Genomic DNA, 20,977 nt, shown 5'->3' with positions numbered 1-20,977 from the left:
ATTCTTAAGTCTTGGGCCGAGTGCAATAGCGTAGCCAGGGAGGGAGTGGTTGCTCCCCCTCTGAGCACAAGTGGCGCCTTTTTAATTTATAGGTGCTTTTTAAAATTTTTATTCACCCTGCGGCGCTCCAGCTCCTCGGTGGCATTTCGGCGGCGGGGGCCTTCGGTGCCGCTGAGGACCCGAAGCGCCTCCCGGTGAGTACAAGCAGGTGGCATCTCTTTTTATGTCCGCTGCCCCTGTTCGCTCCACCTAGCTACGCCACTGGTCAAGTGCTGTGGCTATCTTTAGAAATCTTACATTGGTACCTTCTTTGCCTTTCGTCAAATCTGCAGTGAAAGTGTTCTTAAAATGAACAACATGCTGGGTCATCATCCGAGACTGCTATAACATGAAATATATGGCAGAATGCAGGTAGAACAGAGCAGGAGACATACAATTCTCCCCCCAAGGAGTTCAGTCACATCTAATTAATGCATTTTTTTAACGAGCTCTTGTCAGCATGGAAGCATGTCCGCTGGAATGGTGGCCAAAGCCTGAAGGAGCAAATGAATGTTTAGCATATGTGGCACGTAAATACCTTGCAATGCCGGCTACAAAAGTGCTATGCAAATGTATGTCCTCACTTTCAGGTGACGTAAATAAGAAGCAGCATTATCTCTCATAAATGTAAACAAACTTGTTTCTCTTAGCAATTGGCTGAACAAGAAACAGGACTGAGTGGACTTGAAGCTCTAAAGTTTTACATTATTTTGTTTTTGAGTGCAGTTATGTAACAAAAAAAATCTACATTTGTGAGTTGCGCTCTCACAATAAAGAGATTGCACTACGGTACTTGTATGAGGTGAATTGAAAAATATTATTTCTTTATCATTTTTAAAGTACAAATATTTGTAATAATATTAAGTGAGTACAGCACACTTTGTATTCTGTGTTTTAATTGAAATCAATATATTTGAAAATGTAGAAAAACATCCAAAACATTAAGTCATTTCAATTGGTATTCTATTGTTTAACTGTGCGATTAAAACTGCGATTAATCGACAGTCCTAGTTTTAATTAAGTCTCTTCTTTCCCCACCTTTCCCCTTTGAAATGATCATATGTGCACTCTATGCAAGGGGCTTTTCAAAGGGGTGTGTCCTTTTGGAATCTAGTGTAAGCATCAATAATACATGTCAAAACTGGAGTTGTGCAGTTTTTATTCAAACTGGGCACATCACAGGTATCTTAACTGAGGTTTGACTGTGTGCAGCACCAACACCTGCCTTGGAACTTGACTAGAGCAGACTATGAATTATTAAAAACTATGATTCAGTCAAACAGGAGGAAAATGGAATGCTGCTTTCTTTGGTGTCAGAATTTTTAACCTAGTTTTTTTCATTGTTGAGATACCAATTATATCTTGTTTTCTTCCTTTATGAAACTAGTTCAGACGAGGCTGATATTTTAGTCCTGTTCAGATCTATTTAGATTTTTTAAGGGGGGGGCGGCAACCCTTTTGTAAGTTTTTTTCTTTAAAAACTAAAGAGAAAATATTCCTTACATGTTCACTGTTCTAATTGTATTCAGATTCTTATACTGTGCTGATGCATTAAGCAACATGACTAGCATCTATCCCCTCTGTTCTTTACAGGAATATGCATCTAGAGGAAAAGACAGACTGCATGGCTCAATAAATTGTTAATAGGATAATATCTTTTACCTCGTTCAAATCCTGCCCAGGTCAGTAGTGACCGAAAGACCACTACTATCTGATATTTGCTTAGTGGCTTAAGTGAAAGGAATGTGGAAAAGTGTCCACAGAGCAACATATCTGCCCAACACATTAAACAGAACTATGTTTACAGATTTCAGAGTAACAGCCGTGTTAGTCTGTATTCGCAAAAAGAAAAGGAGTACTTGTGGCACCTTAGAAACTAACTAATTTATTTGAGCATAAGCTTTTGTGAGCTACAGCTCACTTCATCGTATGAAATAGAAAATAAAGTGTGTTTGTGTGACATGCTTGAAGTTCTGTACATATGGTATTTTTGTACAGGTATCTGAAAGTCTCTTTTCATTAATCTTACTTTCAGAAATCTTAATTTCATTAAGGACCTCTGCTGGATATTCTTAATAATCAGAAGCATTTTAGTACAGTGGTGAAGAAACCACAGCTAACGAGGCCAGGGGCGTCAGATATTAGAATATATCAGATATTAGTGTTACATCCAGCACTGAAATTGGCTACAGTTACAAAGCACTCATTTTAGAGCTCAGGAAAATGTAAATGATCCTCTTGGTCTCTTCTCTCACATAACTGCTGTGTGAACTGTGTGGTTAAGGGAAGGTTCTGCTTACAGTTGTGATTTTAAGTAGAGTTGCTGCCAAACTGCTGAGGTGATAAGGCTGACTTCTGTGTAACTGAATACACTCTTAAAAACAAAACATTCCACACACGATTATGCACAATCTTTTATTTGTAAATGGAGGCCAAGGGACTTAAGGATTGTAAATCTGATCTTCTCAAAATCAAATACTAACTTCACTTCATTCTCAGACTATGCTTGGGAGCAGATCGTTTCGAGAGTTGTAAAGAAGTTCTATATTAAGGTATGAGCAAGGCTTGGCTATAACAAATCCTTGTAGGCGTTGTGCATGCTGCTGCTGAAATCATACACTAAGCCAGTGGTCCCCAAACTGTGGGATGCATCCCACTAGGGGTGTGTGGAGAAATGTCTGTTGGGGGGGGGGGGCACAGCAGTCCACACAGTAGGGCAGGGAGGGAGCAACACTCAGTCCCATTCTGCGTCCAGCTCTGCTTTGGCCCAGCCCAGCTCGGGCCCTGGCCACAGCCTTGCTCCCAGCCCCAGCTGTGGTTCCCAGGAGTGACGTCGACAGGTTCCATTCCATAAGGAGGTACACAACGGAAAAAGTTTGGGGACCACTGCACTGAGCAAACAACAACACAGTTTATTAGCACAACTTCCCTGACCAACATTGACAGGGATTTCTTGCGGGGGTCAGTATTTACTACTACTGTTCATTTTGATTTATGTATTGTCCAAAACATACTCTGAGCTTTCCAAGCAAAGGGAAGACAAGTCCCTGCCTGGAAATGAACACAGTCTAAATCATGGCTTCCAAATTTAGAAAACCTTGCTCAGTGACGTGCACTAAAAAAGAGAACCTCATTTTGGGGAACTCTGCTACAATACAACAGTCTTGGGAATGGTTCAAACTCTGGTAGCATAAGTTGGATCAAACCATGCATTAACTTTGGTCCCCAACCATCCTTTAGCCCTCTAAATATCCACAACTATAGCACAAGTCAGGAACCCATAAAAACATGATTCATTCCATCCCATGCTGCAGGATTTGTATTCTTTTAGCCATGTCTAAGGCTACTATGTTCTAGCAGATTTCCCTAGTATAAATTTTCTTTTCTTTTCATTGTAGATTGAAGTTGAAGCATGGTGGTATCTGTTTAAAAAACTGCCAGCTGGTCAAGGAAACTTGTACTAGCCACAGATGTGTCTGAAATATTTGAGAGGAAGCCTGGTTTAATGGTTAAAGCATAAGACTGAGTTCAGAGACTTGGGTTGCATTCCCAGCTCTGACATAGTATCTCTGTGACCTTGTGCTTCATTTTTCCCCTCTGCAAATAACACTTACCTTATATGGGTATTAAAAGGTTTAATTTAACAACATAAATTGTAAAAATGCTTTGAGATCTTTGGACTGAAGATGCTATCAAATTGCAAAGTATTATTAACCATGATATAGACAGTCTTGGCTTTGTATTCATGGCATTTCAGATAACTGGTATTTCGAAGGAAAAATAATAATAATTCAAGGGTTTTGTCAAATTATTTGTCCAGGTACACTTTGGCTGTTAAATTCTCCGGTGTGGTGTTTTTTGTCTGTTCCTTTACTCCATCCTTTGCAGTGTAACTTAAAAGCAGATCAGCCCTCTTGAAGGGAGTATTTGTTAAAGGTCTCTCTTGAATAAGTATCTCCTATAATCCACAGATAAACAGGCAGATCCACTTCAGAATTGCTTCTTGAATAAATGCAGTCAATTTAAGCAGCACACTGCTGGCATGAAAAAGAGGCTGCTCAGAGATGCCCTTTGAGTGCCCAGAGGGAGTTCGGTAAAGTTCCTATGTAGAACTTCTTTTTCTTCCTCTGATTTTTTTTTTTCCTGAAGGGAAAATAAAGGATGACTTTACACAGTAAAAGATGAGGCCAGTGCACCCAAACAATGATTGCTACACCCAGTATTATTGTTTCAAGGAAAGGTCTGGTAACATTCATATGCCTGATTTTATAACCAGCTGGAGTGGTTTTCCTCTGATCTGTGTATGAGTCTTGCTTAACCTGAAGACTCACTGTGATCTGACCTGAAATATCCCATAAAAAACATTTTGGCCGGGGGGGGGGGGGTGATTGAGAGGTGGGGGATTCAGAGGAATAATGGGGTCAAAATCAAATAGCTCTTAAATCAAACCAAGTGCATTATTTTTTGTCATTCTTGTTTTATTGCTTCTGGGGCATAGGTAACAGATCTTTTCCAGGGAGAATTAGAATTTCCTATCTTTTCTATACATCAGTCTTCTGGTTCTTCAATATGACTCCCAAACCTTTTACTTTTTGTCAGTGAACTATTGATAAAATATTAATGAATGTATGTTATGCTGCCTCTCCTTCCCTTCGAAGATCTCCATGTCTCTGTCCCTGCTCACACCCCTGCTTTCATATTTCACCCAACTTTCCTTACCACTCCTCTCATCTGTCAACTCTGGATCTTGTTCCATGTTATCCCACGTGCTTGGAACAGCATTCAACCCAACACAAAGCAAGCTTCCTTCCATCTCCTCACTTCAAAATTTCCTAAAAACCCACCTACAAATATTCTCTGAAACATTCAAGTTCTAATGGCCATACTCCATTTTGTGTGTATTGAGTCTTGCTCTGCATAGCTTTGATTAAAACCTTGAGATGGCAAATCCTTTTGGGGTAGGGACTTTTTATGTGTTATGGTGTACCATGTACGCTTAGGTGATAGGAATCATCAATACCATTTCAAAACCTTTAAAAATACCTTAATCACAATCTAATGCAGTGGTCACAATTGAAAATAATGTGACTCTGTGAAAATTACTCCATTTGTTCTGTGCTCTGGGATACTAAAATGCATGTTGGCTCAAACCATGGAGAAGATTAAGCATGAAATACCCTGCATGTAATGTGCAAAACTACTGTACAGTTGGTTAAGTTTGAAGAAACGGCTGTCACTGTTACAAATACAATAGGTGTTAAAAATCTTACCACCTTACAACGGCTATCTACTGAGAGTAGGTCTGCTCAGCACCCTGCATAAAGTCCTTAGTTTGCATAGAACCAGTCGTCGTCTGCTTGCGGACATTAGTGAATAACTTTTCTTTAAAAATGAAGCTTATTTGTGTTTGATTTAAAAATGTTGTTGGTTGATAATATTGAATAACCTGAAAGAGCTGAAATGAAGAGTATGAGAGCTTAACCTCTCACGCTGGTAGAAATTGGAGCAATATTAAGAGTTCCCAACCTAATTAGTGTTGTCTAAAGATGGTGCAAAATAGTGTAAAAGTGCAAAAGCAATTGCATATTGTTTTTAATAGCTGTAGTTTGTAATCAGACACACACTGTGACCCAAATCTTACACACTGCTGAAGAAGCTATTAGCAGGTGGAGATATTGTTAGTCAGTTTTCCCAACACAGAATATTTTTATGGAGCAGTGATAAAGGGTCAAAACCAGGATGTTTAACTTCTTCCCTAATCAGAAAAACGACAACTGTTACTGTTTATATATTGAGAGAGAGACCATGTTTACAGTGACCTCTTATCTACCTATGAATAAACTGCAGATAAAATTACATTGTGAACTGTGTTTGAACTCCAGCTGTCAATGCAAGTCCCTTATTTGATTTTTCTAAATAAAAATCTGCTATAGTTTGCAGTAGAGGGTCTGACTATGGCTTAATAGGCTAAAATAGAAGGGTTATCGTTTTTCAGAACGTTTGTCGTTTAAATTGCTTTTTGGTTATGCTTTTCTTTAAGCGAGTTTAGAATACACTCAGTGGAAGAATATCCGCTTCCTAGCTCAGGAATAATGTTGATGAATATGTCTTGAGGTTTCTTGGGGAGATCCTGATTCCCCCTGTATAAGTTCTTGAGATTTGTTGCTCTATCTTCGGTAAATAGCTGTCTCATGTACAATCCCAAGTATTGTAGTGGTATGTAAAGTTATTCATTCAACTTGTTGAAGGAGGACGGTAAGAGAAATTTCTGTGATATTTAGGAAATAATTAGGCTTTTCAAATTTTAGATCACCATTAATTGAAAGTCAATAGATAAAGAGAAGAATTGGGACCGAGGACAGTTGTGGAGATCCCACAAAGTGCCTTTCTAAATAGGCCTGGACGCAAGCATTTTGCCAGCTAATTAAAATTCTAGACTACACCATATTTCTTGTATATTATTTACAGGGCCATGGTGGGCATGATATTTCACAGGTGTACAGGAAGACAAGGCTCCTGAAGATCTTAAAATATTAGACACATCCATTAACACAGTTGGTGCCTGAAGTAGGGAGAAGAGACAACAGTAACTAATGAGAAAAGAATACAGCAGATCATACACAGGATGTTTCCTTTCATTTCTGTACATCTGAAACCTTGTTACTAAGGGCTTGTCTACACTGGCACTTTACAGCGCTGCAACGTTCTCGCTCGGGTGTGAAAAAACACACCCGTGAGCGCAGCACGTTTCAGCACTGTAAAGCGCCAGTGTAGACAGTGCACCAGCGCTAGGAGCCGCGCCCCTCGTGGAGGTGGGTTTTTTAGAGTGCTTGGAGAGCTCTCTCCCATTGCTCTGCCGTGACTACACAAGCCACGTTAAAGCACTGCCGTGGCAGAGCTTTAACATTGCCAGTGTAGACTAGCCCTTAGATTAAAGGAGAAGATCTGCTTATGTACGTGAAAGAGTACTTCGTAGTGCCAGAGTGGTACTGGATAGAGAAGGCTCAGTAATAGGAAAATGGGGCTTTTTCTATGAATTTGTCATCTGTAGGCTTTCACACCATTTACTCGTTTCTTAAATTTTTGCGAGAATATTTTTGCCCCAGTACTTTCTAAATAAAAATGCCTTAAATAGTTCAGGTCCTAAACTTAGGAAGTGTTACACTGGATCACACCAGTGGTGTCTTTTAGGTCTACAGGAGGCAAACACTTGATGTTTATACAGTTTAAATGCCTGTTTAATTCCTTTGTGGCCTCACAGAATGGAACAGACTTCAAGTGAGGGGTTGGAGCTACTGCCTTAAAAACAGATCTGTGGTTTCTGTGAGAAAACTAGAGAGCAGCTATTGTAAGGAATCAGTTTGGCATTGCACTCCTATAATAATCCTGCTATTACAAGTTGATCGTTTTTACAAATTTTCCTTGTGGTGTTCAGTCCTTTGTGCCTGTTTCAAGATTCCTTTAGCCTGCATGAATTTGCACCTATAAAATAGACTTTTTGACTCCCTAAATTAGCTGTTTGAAACAGCTTTTTGGAACAGGTCCTATTACTAATGCTCCCTGTTTGTCATAGAGGTCATGAAGTCACTGATTCTGTGACTTCCGTGACATCCATGATTTCTGTAGCAGTTGGCATGCCTGGCCCTGAGCAGCTCAGGCAGCCCCTGGGCCAGGCACACTAGCCGCTGCTGGGGCAGTCTCAGGGCCCCCCACCAGCCAGCAGCAGGCGTTTGGGTTGGGGGGGCTCAGGGATAGGGTGGGGGTGGTGGTGCTTACCTGGGGGAGCTCCCTGAAAGGGTGACTGCAACTCCCCTCCCTCAGCTCCTAGCTCCACGTACTATCTCTGCCTGCAGGCACCGCCACTGCAGCGTGAGCAGAATCCTCAAAGCTATTCACACATTAGAAAAAATGTCCTTCAGCTCTGCATCATGAATGAATTGGAGAACTTGTTGTGGAGAGTGCTTTCCATGTTGTAAAGTGTGACTGATGTTGTCCAATTCGACATCATCATTGAAGTCCGAATATCCCCGTGTGTCAGCGTCAAGTGAAGGTTCGTACAATTGTTCAAGAGTGTTTTTCTGTCTGCCTTATCTCACTGACTGACTGGCGACATCCCGCCCCGTAAATATGCACAAGGGCATGCCTGACAACGTTCTAGGAGGTTCAAGGAAAATGTAGTTCTCAAAGTCTGGAAGGTTCCACATCATTCTACAAAAGTCCAGAACATTCTGGAAGGGGTTAGTGAAAAATGAACCCACATACAGAATACCTGAAACATGTTACTTCAAACATTCCATTGTCCCTTTTGTCACTAACAACAAAATTAGCACCCCAAACCCGGTGCCCCCCAAGCCCAGCACTGCAGTGGGTCGCCTGCCCCTAAATCCGGTCCTGGCTTGGGTGTGAAAAATCCACACCCCATAGCAATGTAGTTATACCAACCAAGCCCCCTGTGTAGGTAGCGCTATGTTGGTTGGAGAGCTTCTCCTGCTGATATAGCTACTGGCTCTTGGACAGGTGGATTAACTACGCTGATGGGAGAGCTCTCTCCTGTCGGCTTAGAGCATCTCCATTAAAGCACTACAGCCGCACAGCTTTATTGGTGCAGCTGTGCTTATGCAGCTTTTTAAGTGTAGACTTGTCTTTTGTCCTCTATCCTCATCTCCCAAAAAATGTGATTGGTTATTCTTCTGAAAGTTACCTTTACTTGCTTGCTTACAATAATGTTTTGGCTTTAATTAATCTTTTTCATTAGGACATTTGCATTCTGGTGTTTTAAGTAGATTAGAGCTGGTTGTTTTTTTTTATAAAATGGACTGAAACAAAGCTTGCACTGATGTTTCCAGATAGGTTCTTTAGAGTTTTAATACACTTTTAATCAAGATATCTTATTTTTTAAATAAATACATCTCTTGCGGGGAAGAAGAATGCTATTTTAGTTGCTCATTTGGTGTACTTTAGTTTCTTTGCACGAACAACGTGTTGAAGTCCATATATGCCTCCTCATATTGCAGCTGTGCAGTTTGATGTATTGGTGAAAGTACAGTTATGGAGGTGGAGTGGATAATGTTCAACATTACTTCATGGTTTTTTAAGTGGAGGAAAAGCTTATGGTGGACCGACTAAGTTTGTAAACCTTCCCCTCCACCCTCCGGCAAGATTGATTGTTTGATACTGTGTGCTGAATTATCTCTAGTTCAAAAAGCTGTCTCCATTCTTACGGAGCTCGGATCAATTTCTTGCTGACAGCTGTATAGTGCTGGATTACCCAAGATACGATACACCCCTGGAGGGGTGGGAGAGCTTGTCTTTCATTACCGAGTACTATGCAGGTATTCTAAATGGCCTGATGTGGTAACTCACAAACAGGATGTTTGGTTTCAGAATAAAGGAAGCCAAGTTCTTCCTACTGGCACAACTTGGAAAAATTTTGATTGTTTGTTTTTTGTTGTTGGGGAAACTGGGAGAATCCCTGATTGAAAAGTATATAAAGAAAATAATCTCCTGTCACACACAGATAATACCTTGGTGTAGAAATCAAAGGGAGAACTTGATCCTTAAGCTTTCCTAAAGATGACTTAGCCATGAATACAACGTACAGCTGATTATGTACTGATTCCTGTGTCATATCATGTTATAAAAGTGAACTCACGTTGCAAAAGCTCTTTGAACTATCTCAAGTATGAAACAAGTATTTAGTAAGTTAAATGTATAATTACTTCTTGAAATCAGGCAGCTTATACTACTGGCATTTTTGGTGCGCTGTCCTTTTGCTGAGTGTGGTGCCTTAAACTGCTTGTTCCAAGCTATTGTGCAATTTCTAGATACAGTCTTTGAATTTTCTGTGTCTTGTCACATTTCACCCTGTGGGTATTTTTTCATTCTGTTGTAATAACAGGGGTGGCTCCTGAGAAATAGTACCTCACTTATGCCTAAATTCTTCAGTATCAGATTGTATCAGTTGTGTTTGTCAGGATAATGGTACTAGCCAACCTAAAATGTGACCTTTGCTCCTCTTTACATTTTGTTGTTTAATTTACATTTTGTTAAAGAGAAATTGTAACTAGTTAGTTTTGCTCTTCAACACTTTAAAGTTACATGCACCCCTTAAACGAATCTTTATTTTCAGTATGTGCTTAGTATTCTGTGTCACTAAAGGTACTCTATATTATCAAATAACTTAAGGGGCACTGTGTGGCATTTGAAATCTCTCATTGCTCCTCTTTTCTAATCTGATGTTAAGTGGTGTGAAATTTTCAGATCCATAAAATCAGTTTCTTCACAATTAATGATGCTATGTAGCCATTAATTCAGTTCAATCAGTATCATTATTGATAAATGCCCATCTGATGCTTGAGTGAGTGTGGCATTAGAGCCTACATTACATATAGTAGAGTAATTAAAATTCATCCCCAAAGCCAGTAATTTTGAAGCAGTCCCATTAACTTCTCTGACTTTTGCTGGATTATAATGGATTCCCAGCTTCTATTATTCAGTCTTTTTTTTTTCTGTTTTTTTCTTCTCCAGCTCAGTAGTTGAATTTTACAAGATGGCTAAAGCTACATCCTTGTGTTGTGATCTCATGGGCAGGATGGGCCTGGGTCAGTACTTCGATAAGAGACCTTCAAGAAATAGTCTCATTTTTATTCAGTAGGTGGTGCTTCATTCTGTAAGTGTTGAAAATGCCACAGTATGCGGTCTTCTGCCTTCAGGCACACTCCTACATTGTTGTAAAATGAAAATTTAGGATTGGTTAGTATAACACAATTTTTAATATGCATTCTTCAGCCAGCAACAAACCTGGGACCTTTCTGTGATATTTCTAATCAAACTTTATGCTGTAAACTAGCTCTTGGGTGTTTTCAAAAGTAACACAATTGCTTTTGACAGTGGGCCTCTAAGAACACCCCAGAACAGTTGTTTCTGCATGCCTTTTCCAAAGTTGGGCTATGTATATGCCCTTTGTTGGCTCCTTATTAAATCCTCCTGATTAATTTGTCAACAGAATTCCAACAGTGTCCTACTGAGCAATTTATTTCCTTCTCCTTCACTTCAATGTATTTGGCATCTTCATACAAACTGTTCTGAGTATACCATTCCTCTGCTGTTTTCTTTTGCAGACCTGTGAAACAGCGTGTACATTTTCAGTGTTGTCTGTCTTCGTTGTGCTGGAGTTACCTCTGGGAGAGGCAGCCCTTTGCTGCTAAAACCTCCCTGGGATACCTATTCACCTTACTTTGTCTGTTGCCTTGAGTTTGTAAAATACTACGTGCTTAGTCACCTCCTCACCATTCAAGTCATCTGTCTTTGTTCAGTGAAACGCTGCATAATATTTGTACTATTTGTTATTATGGTAACTCTCAAAGGCTGCATCTGTTCAAGCCTATCCCATCATCTTTACTTTCAGAAGATTTTTATGCAGGAGTGAGCTGTAGTTACTGAAAGTGATGAAATTTCAATGGGAGTTGGACACCTAACTCCCTTAAATTCCTCGATAATGCTACTTGAATAAAGTAGTTGCAGTAAACAGACAGACTGTGCATCCCTTATGGTTTTTATTGTTGGTGAACCAGAAAATCCTTTACAGATAGCTCTGGTGACCTTACTCAGCCCAGAATTTGGATGTAGCAATGCTGAGAATTTAGCATGATCTAAGGTTCAGTTAGCATTAGTGAGCACTATTTTAAAAAAAAAATAAGCACCATGGTATTTTTCCCCACCAATGTATTTTGAACACTAATCAAGGAAGAGAAGGCCTGTCAAATTCTAAAATCCAATGATTTTCTTTCATACAACTGCATCAACATACTGCATCAGGAAAGTAAAATGGTGAGAGATCAGAAAGACCGCAACCTCCCTCCTCCTCTTCTTTCCTCCCCGCCCCACCCCCCTTCCCTTGGGAACCAGGATGTCTGGCAACCCTGCACCTAGAGGCTGATCACTATAGCTTTCTTTGCAGAGCAATTTGTACTGCTGAAAAGGATTCCACTGAAAAGCTGAGCTGCGATGTGCACTAAATCTTCATTGGTATAGGCTGGTCTTCACTATGAAGTCCCCTGCATTAGCACCACAGCATGACACCCACCATAAAGCTGTTCGCACAGAGGTGAGGAGGAGAAGTTCGGGACCAAAGGAAGCTAGAGGGAGAAAATTGAGGGAGGCTGCAATGAAATGCTATTCAATCCAAAACTGCCGAGAGAGAGACATGGTAAGTTGGAGCAGGTTCCCCGAACACTTGAAATATCGCATTGAAATAATGCTGACTTGTCTCATTGTATTTATCATTGATTGGTCTACAGTTTCCTCAGACCAGCTTGTATTTCCTGTTCTGCAGTGGGTCTTTTGGACTGGATTTCCAACACTACCTTACATCTAAAGTGGGTTTGACATCTTACCATTGCTAGATTGTGCTTCATTCCTCTGCTGCTAGAATAGGTTAGGTCTCACTCTTGTCAGTGTGGTTTGAAACACTAACCCTAATAAAAATATTTAATTTTTTTAATATAGTACTTGGGAACTAGAAAAAAAACTATTTAAGGGCAGGATGTAGTACCCCGATAGAGGAAGAATCTGATACTGATATAAAATAGTTATCTTTTAAGAGACTAAAATGGTTCCACTTCTATTTTAGGATTCACCCCTCCATACATCTATCATAGAATGAGAGTGTTTGAGAGGCCTGATGTCAGATTGGCCAGTTGGTAATCAGCAAGAGATCAGTTAAGACTCTAGTCTGGCTCCTCTCCCTCCCTCTTTCCTCCCCGGCTCCTACACTGAGTGACTATAAAAGCTCTTTGCAGCAGGTACTTTGGTACATAGGGGAATAAACATCTCAGGTTATCTGAACTTCTGATTAAAGAACCTGTTTGGCATTGGACTGCAAACTCATGCTGTCAATTCATTGCACAATTTACAGATGAAAGTCCTATCTATGCCTAGTGGTGGAAAAATGCCTTGTATCGGAGATCTGATCTTGTAGAAGCTAGTTTGTGTGGCGCCTCAAATAATTTTTGTTCAGTATGTGATCATTCTATGAATATAACTTTTGCCAGGTTTTGGGCCTGGGTTTGAAAAATATTCCTTAGAGCAAGAAAAAGTTGAATTTCCACTGCAATTATTTTCTCTCATTTACCTGCCAAGTCAGGATTCTGTTTCTCCAGTCATACCATCAGTAGTAACTCCGAAAGCAGAGCAGGGAGTTCAGGTGTTTTAGGCGTCAGTGATGTCAGATGTTTGTTACAAGATTATAAATATGGAACCTTGAACTCAGTTTTTTGGCAAGTTAAACATCTTTTCCATCCACTTTTAGGCCATTGTGACTTCACTTTGGCATATGGGTAAAGTTAGCTAATCCATATAAACCTCTCAACTTGTCCCTCAGAGTCCTGTTCTGAATTGTTAGGTTGATTATCCAGATAAAAGCAAAGTTTCTTCTTGTTCAATAGCAATGTAGCAGAAGAAAAAGTCAGACCTTTAATGGTTGCTGTGTACTGCCTGCTACATCTTGTGCTTCAGCTTCTAATTTTACTGCAACTCTTCCTAGTCTTTGTTCTATGATAGTTTTTCAGTTATTTAAACATACCTTTAATAAAATAAAAGTAATCACATTATTGGTGGCAATCAGCAACAGAAATGAGAGGGGGTTAAGGCAACTTTGTGAAAGTGGAAAAACTAATAACTGAAGTCAAAGGGGCTCTTAGTTTGGTCTGGCAACTATTCTATGCTAACTTTTAAAGGAGCCACCTCAGAACGCAATGAGTCTGGCATAGCTACAAGTACACAAAATCAGGAAAAATGTGTTCCATCTGGATGAAGGCTCCCCACCAAACTGAAAAAGTAGATACATGAGGTCTAGATTTCTCTAGAGCAGAGATTTCTATGAATGTACTTTACAGACTGAAGTAGTAGCAAGAGGCATCCTCTCTGGAAGAGTTTGTGTTTGTCATCTTGCCTCTAATATGAATGAGAAGGGAAGTATAATTCCATTATCCACACTGGTGGGGAGAGTTCACAGAAAGAAAATCTACTGGTCCAAATTACCATGCATATAATTGCGTTTAGGCCCTGAGCTTAGGGTATTGTATGCTTTGGAAAGGTGGATCGATAACTTTTTTTAAGTGTGGTTATACTTCTGAAAATCTTTCTTAAAATGATATCATGGAGTTCCATTTTTTTTCCCCTTAGTGACTTCGAGATCAAATTTGGCAGTTTATAAGTGAAAATGTTTTTCTAAGCATTGGCCTGAAACCTGGGATCTAAAAGTCAAGCTGGATTTTTGATGACTCACACATTGCCAGCTAAGTTCCCTCTAAGCTGTGCTGCCATGCGGCAGGCTATCAAGGGCCACACAGGCGGGGAGAGGCACCTCTTGCTCCAGGCTGCTGTGGCAAGAGAGAGCTGGGGGAAGTCATCTCTGCCTGCTGCAGCCCCCGGAAAGGCCTGCACCCCAAACCCCTCATCCCCAGCCCCATCCCAGAGCCAGCACCCCCAGCCAGAGCCCTCACCCCCCACTCCAACCTTCTGCCTGAGCCCCCTCCTGCACCCCAGAGCCCTCACCCAACCCTGAGCCCCCTCCCACACTCCGAACCCTTCAGCCCCACCCCCGCCACACATCACCTCCATATCGGTGCACATGACAAAATTCATTCCACACATGGATGTAAAAAATTAGAGGGAACATTGATTACCAGTAATTCTGAAGTTGGAATTTACATGATTATATGTGAACTAGAATAGAATCCAGCTCCCTTATAGCTGCTCTGACTTTGCAGCGCTATCAGGAGTGAAAACCTGTATGAGTCATAAAGCTATGCCTCAAAATACCCACAGGAAGCAGATCTATTGATCTTTACTACATGGGTACTTTACTGATCATACTGGCACTTTAAATATTAATTCCTTCCATACATTTTCCATCACTTCACACTGAACAGTTTCAATACAGGAGAAGCTTAAAGATGTTTAGTAATTCTCACATTCTGGTTAGCAGCATAAGCTAATAATGAATGGAACTCAAATGAGCTGGTGACCTTTTTTTAACTAGCCTGTGTGTATCTTTCTCACAGTAGTATTGAGGTCATTGTAGCTCCATGAATTTCCTTTTGATTATTTTAAGTAATTTGTTATAGTAACACAGGAGGTTACAGGGAGGCCCACTATAGTGAAGGGCGAGGTTGAGTGCGAAATCTGTTTGTGTTTTTTTAATTCCTCATCCTCTCTATCCTTCACAAGTGAAGTGTAAAAGTGAAGTTATGAACACTGGAAGGGAGGGGAATGGGAACAAAGAAAAATACATTGTTCTTGGATATAGGTCAAATGGAGCTGCATATAATAATACATAGCTGTTTATCTTAGATGCTGAAATAAAAAAAGTAAGGTGGTCGTTGCTATAATATTCCTCATGGAGATAGCCTCTGTTTACATACTGGCCTTTTGAAGCTTGCCCAAAGAGATGAATAGCCGAGAGAGACTGAAAAGGAAAACTTCACACAGTTCTCAAAAATTCCACCAGTGATACAGAAGAGGGGGCAGGTCTGAGTTATCATAAAAGCATTATATTTTATGTATTTAACTCATAAGAGGGAAAAAATCCCACATTGTGTCAAGTACTACTACATTGTCATGCTTTCTAGCCACATATTTCAAGTTACTAAGGATTAACAGTCAAGAATTCTTCTGCTTCCTTTCTGAGCAAACCTGATTTCTAGATTAAACCACAGCTCTGTTCCAAGGGCTAATTAATTGAAGGATTAAATAGCCTGTTGGTAAAGAATGGTGTAGATATCTTGGCAACCTTGATGATATTTCAGCAAAGGCTTCTTATGCAGTACTTAAAGTGGTATAAACCTTTTCTTGCCATTAATGTCATTACTGAATAATTAGCAACCAATGTTTATATTACATTTATAAAAAGACAAATTAAGCTTTTTTATGCATTATGCAGAGATTTTATGCATTATGCTGGAGAAAAGTGCCTTTCAATTATGTAAGTGGGATCAGTGGATATTTTGATTGAAACTCCATATGCCAATGTAGAAATTAGTTCTATTTTTGACAGCATAAGACAACCCCGGTGGAATTAGGCACCAGACTAACTTTTCAGAGTGCATTTTCATGCACCACTTTTGACTCTCCTGGGTAAGGCTTAAGTGTGTAATTTTTCTTGTATACTTAGTTGTTAAAGTTTGATTAAGCTTTTCAACTAATCAAAGGAGCCATTCCCATTAATAGCTATGATGAAAACTCTCAAGTTAAGGAGCAAGTACGTATTTGTAGACATAATATATTCTCTGCTTTGAAAAATCCGGTTTTGAGCCAAAAAGTGTTGTTAAGGAGTTAGAACAGGGACTGGAAGTCAGGACTCCTGGATGCCATCCTTTAATATGCCACTGACTAGCACTATGACCTTGTGTAAGACTCGCACGGAATTTACCCCTTTGGAAAATAGAATACTTTGGATGGAAATCACCATGTCACTCCACTTACTTTTTTTTTTTTTTTTTTTTTAAGAGTATGTCTACATAGCATCTGGGAGATGTAATTCCCAGCACAGGAATTCCTCAGTTTGAGCAAATGCCTAAAAATAGTGGTGTGGCCAGGCTGTGGTGGCTTAGGCTGGTCATCCATGTACAATCCTGTCTGACCACCTGGGTAAATACTTGAGCTGCTAGACTGAGCTGCCACCTGTGCCACTGCTATATTTAAGCACTAACTCAAGCAGAACTAGTGTATGTATGTCTGTGTGTGCTGGGAATTACACTTCCCATAGCCTAAGAAGATTTGGTGTCTTTTCAGGCATCCACTGTCTAGACTGTGCTACTGAAGATGGCTATTATCTTCCTGGCAAACACTGATGGATAAATTAGTTGTTCAGAGCTACTCTCCATAGCCAGCAGATTCATTTTCGCTCTAGGACTAGGTCTTTTCTCCATTAGGAGGTTGCCTTCTCAGACCCATACTTGTGAGGCTGGTCATGCAATCATGGAGCCTTCCTGAGTAGTGCATCCCATGTGAGGTTGTGTGCATGTCCTTCAAGCCTAATATTCCATTTTCCAAAAGTGTAAATATCCTGGCTTCCGTAATAGGGTTCAAGAAATCCTCTTGTCTTGCAAAAATGAGTCACTACAGGCCTATAACTTTGCAGCACCTTTGCAAAGGACTTTCTTTCAAAGGTTTTGTAACAGGGTTAGGGGAATGTTGAAGCAATATTATGCGTAACTTTATTACACTCCTTGTCTCCTGCACCTCAGCTTAATTCTTGGCTGAAGCATAGACAAGGATTGTCTTTTTTTTTAGGACTTTCCTGAAACTGTTACACAAAGTTAAACTTCAGGGCTGTTTTACTTATCATGGCTTTATGTATGTGTTGTTAATTCTCTGTAGACTTGAAAGGGACTGCCACATAGTTTCTTAATTTGTGTGTATTTAAGATTTATTTATTATAAGTCGTATAAAGCATTTTAAATAGTATTTGGAAAACTATGGCTAACTTTTAAACAAAAACTGCTAGGCAGTAAGTCTGCTCATGTTCCTTGCATAGATTTCTCCACTTTGTGCATGCATATGCATATACATACACATTCCCCTCTGATCTTACAGAATTATTTCAGTCTTTATAGAGTGACCATAATATATAGTGTCACCTCATCTCTTCACAGCTTGAGAAGAATGGGAGCATCACAATCCTTTTAAACTCTTCAAAACCCTGTTGGCAAATAAACAGTCGGGATCTTCACAGCTTGCATCATTCCAGCCCTTGAGTTAATAGTTGACTGGTCCTACATTAGTGGTGAAACGGAAATCGGCAGCCTGTATCCAAAGTAATGACCCACCCAGCCCTCACATCAGATATCTCTTGGTCTCGCATCAATCAGCCTCTGAGTTCATAGGGCTGTCTATATTTAGAATCTTCCAGCCATCCCTCAAGATGCTCTGAGAGGGTAACTGGGTGTGTGACCTGTGTGGTGGCTGGCTGACTTCGAAAACTTCCTGTACAGCTTCAGAAACAGCTACTGAGTAGCCTGGCTAGTGCTGCCAAACACTAATTTGCTGTGGTGGTATAACCATGTTGGTCCGCAGGATTTTAGAGAGATAAGGTGGGTGAGGCAATATCTTTTATTGGACCAGCTTCTGATGGTGAAAGAGAGAAGCTTTTGAGCTACATGGAGCACTTCTTCAGATATAGTTCTGCATGTGTCTGGGCTCTTCTGAGTTGTCCCATCCTGCTCTCTGTATGTGAGCAGAGACACAGTATTTGAACTAATCCTTGTCTCTGCCCCACTGTTTCTCTCCCTTTCTTTGCGCCAAACAAATCAAGTATTGTAGTACAAAGTCTTGCATGGTTTTCTGTTATGGTGAGCCAAGAAGAAGAGCTAAAGACTTGGGTGTTCCTTATTCAGGAGATTCTGTTGGCTGAGGGATCCTGATACTCTCTGTGCCCTTGCAGGCCAGCTCCATCACCTAAGGCCTCTTCTGGTTCCAAATAAGGATCTTTAAAATACGCACAGCAGCAGACTTCATCCCATCTACTGATCCAGGAGTCATAAACTTGCAGATCATATATTTCTATCAAAGAACATAAGGCTTCAGGTCAGTTTGTTTTCCTGAAGATACAAGAGGGCTATAGATCTGTCAGCAAAGATGACTAAATATAGTCTCATACAGAAATACTCCAGGCTACTAGATCCAGCAGTCGGATCAAATCCTGTCTGGGGGTGTGGTTTGTAGAGAATGGAATTGAGGGATGGTTGCAATGGGTGGATATTTATACCCACGGAATATAGGAATGTTTAGTTTAAGGGATATTCACTTGTCTTCTTGTTGTTCACTGTCCCAAAAGCTTCTGTAGCCACCTGCTCAGACTCTAATCTTCTACAGCATACAGCACTAACTTCTGAGAAACAGCTGCATCTTGGGTAAGTCACCTTCTTACCAAGCCAGTCATTAAAACTGAACTGCTCGTGATCTGCAAAGTGGGATGAGAGGAATAGTTACGTTAATTGGGGTGGATAGTTTATTTTGTTAGACCATGGAAACATACCAGTGTAAGCTATACTAACAGCATTTTTAATTTGCTGTAATAGCTGTTTATAACATGTTTTAAATACCCTTTGTTCATACAGAGATATTTAGAGCTTCCTGATCTAAAACCACCAGTGTTTACATTTATAATTGGCTAGAAATATTAAAATCTAGCCAACTGGGGACAGAGGTGAAAGGCATTTCAGCACATTGTAAAATGAAGAGCCTGCCCTGAAGGATTGGCCAAACAGCATCTGGGCAGTGAGACAGGATGAGGTTCCCTTCAAAGTTCAGCAACTTCATCCTTGATCATCCTGCAGAGATTGCTATGGAATAATAGAAGGTGGTTACCACTATGACAGAGGTGTCATTTCTCACTTCTTTTAAGACCTGTAAAACCCAGAAAAGGTAGAAGGTGAGGCAAAAGATCAGGTTTGTGTTTTGACATGGGGAAAACCCATGTGCTTGATATTCCAAGCCCATAGTTTTTTGAGTCATCAGTTATGTGTGAAGGTTTTCTGATGGTGTTCCTGGACTTGTCTTCACTGCAATGTTAGCACAACTTAGTACACGTCTGTTACTGCACTCAAGATAGCCTAGCTTCAGTGAGAGAGGCCACACTTCAAAACAACACGAGTTAAAATGAGTGTGTAACTGCAGTTCGACAACTGTGGCTGGTCCATGCCAGCTGGCTCAGGCTAAGGGGCTGTTTCAGTGTGGTGTAGACTTCGAGGCTCGGGCTGGAGCCTGGGCTCTAAGACACTGCGAGGTGGGAGGGTCCCCAAGCCCAAACATCTACACCACAATGAAACAGCCCCTTAGCCTAAGCCCTGCAAGCCCAAGTCAGCTGGTATGGGCCAACTGCAGGTGTCTGAGTGTAGACTACCCTGAATGATTGTATCAGCTGCTGATGAGTTTGTAACTTGAGCTGTTGCATCACAACTGCATTACTAACTTGAGCATCAGCACCCAAACCCACCACCCTTAACTGGCCAGTTAACTCAAGCTTAAAGCTCCACTTAACTTGAGCTAGAGATTTTTGTGTGTGACCGGAGTCAAGTCAGGGTTAACACTCAAGTTATAGCTCAAGCTATCCATTCTGTGAAGATATTACCTGTCTTCCAATATTTGTTTCCCTAAATTGGGGCAATTGCTCATGTTACTATTTGGCAGAGATGCTTACCAAATGTGGAAATTTGATTGGTGGGAATAATTAGCTTAGCATCAGAATATATCGTGGTGTGGAGCTCTCCAAGGAGCTGAATGTGTGCACTTCAAAAGTTTGTTGGAACCACTGTGAAGTTGATAATGGTTACAAGCCCTGAGATGAACTGTATATGGCCTATCCACAGAGCTGGTGACGTGCTCTTGAATGAGAAAAGTGTATAATGCACTATGTTCTCTTGGCACTGGTACCCACCTCCATCCTTTGATTGCATACATTATTGACAGCCAAGCTGATTAGCAATTAACTGAACACAGACGCTGTGTTCTGGTACTGTCTGGACAAATAAATTAACGTGTCTGAAAATAAGTTCCTCCCTTGGGGTGGGTCTGCCCTTTGGAGGGGTTATTTGAAGGTCACTTACCATTGAGCAGCTGACCATCAGCCCCCCAAAATGATTAGAAGTCACTGCCTCACTTTCAACTAATAATCCCCTAAAACACACAAGGCATCCATTAGTCTCCTAGTTAAGAGGATACAGTTCTTGTCTAAATCCCTTTCCTCTTGGAAGAGGTCTGTATCCCTGTTAGAGCCCTGAGAATCTATTCTGTTCCATCTTCCTCAGAATTAAAACCTTATGGGAACAATTAACATCCTGGCAAAGGAGGACTGGAAGTTGGTTCCAAGAGCTTGTTGGTGTAGTTTCTAGATTGCCCAGAAGAGGCCATTGCAGATGTACTTGCAGCCTCTGTC

At 40.6% G+C, this 20,977-nt stretch overlaps 1 protein-coding gene across 7 annotated transcripts in view; it reads left to right on the top strand.

Moving 5' to 3' along the window:
- TMCC1 (transmembrane and coiled-coil domain family 1) overlaps positions 1-20,977 on the top strand; it is a 198,709-nt gene that overhangs the window by 110,280 nt on the left and 67,452 nt on the right. The window lies entirely within an intron of this gene.

This window comes from Lepidochelys olivacea (assembly GCF_965140295.1).
Source record: "Lepidochelys olivacea isolate rLepOli2 genome assembly, chromosome: 7".
NCBI lineage: Eukaryota > Metazoa > Chordata > Testudines > Cheloniidae > Lepidochelys > Lepidochelys olivacea.
The sequence above is the reverse complement of the archived record's forward strand: the minus strand, read 5'-3'. Positions and strand labels throughout refer to the sequence as shown.